Below are 2500 nucleotides of genomic sequence, written 5' to 3'. Positions count from 1 at the left end.
GAGGACAGAGAGAGAGGGAGGGACAGAGAGAGAGAGGGAGGGACAGAGAGAGAGAGGGAGGGACAGAGCGAGAGAGGAGGGATAGAGAGAGAGAGGGGGATAGAGAGAGAGAGGGGGATAGAGAGAGAGAGGGGGATAGAGAGAGAGGGGGATAGAGGAGAGGGGGGATAGAGAGAGAGGGGGGATAGAGAGAGAGAGGGGGGAGGGATAGAGAGAGAGGGAGGGATAGAGAGAGGGAGGGAGGGATAGAGAGAGGGAGGGAGGGATAGAGAGAGAGAGGGAGGATAGAGAGGGAGGGATAGAGAGGGAGGGATAGAGAGAGAGAGGGGATAGAGAGAGAGGGGGATAGAGAGAGAGAGGGGGATAGAGAGAGAGAGGGGGATAGAGAGAGAGGGGGAGAGAGAGAGAGAGAGAGAGGGGGGGATAGAGAGAGAGGGGGGGATAGAGAGGGGGGATAGAGAGAGAGGGGGGATAGAGAGAGAGGGGGGTAGAGAGAGAGAGGGGGGGTAGAGAGAGAGAGAGGGGGGGATAGAGAGAGATGGGGGGGATAGAGAGAGAGAGGGGGGGATAGAGAGAGAGAGGGGGGGATAGAGAGAGAGAGGGGGGATAGAGAGAGAGAGAGGGGGGGATAGAGAGAGAGAGGGGGGATAGAGAGAGAGAGAGGGGGGGGATAGAGAGAGAGGGGGGGATAGAGAGAGAGGGGGGATAGAGAGAGAGGGGGGGATAGAGAGAGAGGGGGGGGATAGAGAGAGAGGGGGGATAGAGAGAGGGGGGGATAGAGAGAGAGGGGGGGAGAGAGAGAGAGGGGGATAGAGAGAGAGAGGGGGGGATAGAGAGAGAGAGAGGGGGGATAGAGAGAGAGAGAGGGGGGATAGAGAGAGAGAGGGGGGGATAGAGAGAGAGAGAGGGGGGATAGAGCGAGGGGGGGATAGAGAGAGAGGGGGGGGTAGAGAGAGAGGGGGATAGAGAGAGAGAGGGGGATAGAGAGAGAGAGGGGGATAGAGAGAGAGAGAGGGGATAGAGAGAGAGAGGGGGATAGAGAGAGAGAGAGGGGGAGAGAGAGAGAGAGAGGGGGATAGAGAGAGAGAGAGGGGGATAGAGAGAGAGAGAGGGGGATAGAGAGAGAGAGGGGGATAGAGAGAGAGGGGGATAGAGAGAGAGAGGGGGATAGAGAGAGAGAGGGGGATAGAGAGAGAGGGGGATAGAGAGAGAGAGGGGGATAGAGAGAGAGGGGGATAGAGAGAGAGAGGGGGATAGAGAGAGAGAGGGGGATAGAGAGAGAGGGGGATAGAGAGAGAGGGGGATAGAGAGAGAGAGGGAGATAGAGAGAGAGAAGGGGGATAGAGAGAGAGAGGGGGATAGAGAGAGAGAAAGGGGGATAGAGAGAGAGAAAGGGGGATAGAGAGAGAGAAAGGGGGATAGAGAGAGAGAAAGGGGATAGAGAGAGAGAAAGGGGGATAGAGAGAGAGAAGGGGGATAGAGAGGGAGAGAGAGGGGGGATAGAGAGAGAGAGGGGGATAGAGAGAGAGAGGGGGATAGAGAGAGAGAATAAGAGAGAGAGCGGGATAGAGAGAGAGAAAGGGGGATAGAGAGAGAGAAAGGGGGATAGAGAGAGAGAAAGGGGGATAGAGAGAGAGAAAGGGGGATAGAGAGAGAGAAGGGGGATAGAGAGAGAAAAGGGGATAGAGAGAAAGGGGGATAGAGAGAGAGAAAGGGGGATAGAGAGAGAGAAAGGGGGATAGAGAGAGAAAGGGGATAGAGAGAGAGAAGGGGATAGAGAGAGAGAAAGGGGATGAGAGAGAGAAAGGGGGATAGAGAGAGAGAAGGGGGATAGAGAGAGAGAAGGGGGATAGAGAGAGAGAGGGGGATAGAGAGAGAGAGGGGGATAGAGAGAGAGAAAGGGGGATAGAGAGAGAGAGAGGGGGATAGAGAGAGAGAGAGAGAGGGGGATAGAGATAGAGAGAGAGAGGGGGATAGAGAGAGAGGGGGATAGAGAGAGAGAGGGGATAGAGAGAGAGAGGGGGATAGAGAGAGAGAGGGGGATAGAGAGAGAGAGGGGGATAGAGAGAGAGAGGGGGATGAGAGAGAGGAGGATAGAGAGAGAGAGAGAGAGTGGGAAGTGAGAGTATAGCCCACCAGGCAGAGCCGCTTCTTTTTTTTGTTCCTAGAGTCATCCTCGTAATGGCAGGGTGTATACCCACGCTCCGTTGTCCCAATGTTATGAACAACGAGAAATGTTAACATTCATCATAGCAGGAATATGAGAATGAGAGGGGGGACAGAGAGAGAATGAGAGGGGGGACAGAGAGAGAATGAGAGGGACAGAGAGAGAGAGGGAGGGACAGAGAGAGAGGGAGGGACAGAGAGAGAGGGAGGGACAGAGAGAGAGAGGGAGGGACAGAGAGAGAGAGGGAGGGACAGAGAGAGAGAGGGAGGGACAGAGGAGAGAGAGGGAGGGACAGAGAGAGAGGGAGGGACAGAGAGAGAGAGGGAGGGACAG

At 55.5% G+C, this 2500-nt stretch overlaps 1 protein-coding gene across 1 annotated transcript in view; it reads right to left on the bottom strand.

Moving 5' to 3' along the window:
- VPS13D (vacuolar protein sorting 13 homolog D) overlaps nucleotides 1-2500 on the bottom strand; it is a 225904-nt gene that overhangs the window by 194485 nt on the left and 28919 nt on the right. The window lies entirely within an intron of this gene.

Source organism: Phyllobates terribilis, unplaced genomic scaffold (genome assembly GCF_046119375.1).
Source record: "Phyllobates terribilis strain yellow unplaced genomic scaffold, ASM4611937v1 Scaffold_12__6_contigs__length_324123572, whole genome shotgun sequence".
Lineage (NCBI taxonomy): Eukaryota > Metazoa > Chordata > Amphibia > Anura > Dendrobatidae > Phyllobates > Phyllobates terribilis.
Note: the sequence above shows the minus strand (reverse complement) of the source record. Positions and strands in the feature narration are given on the sequence as shown.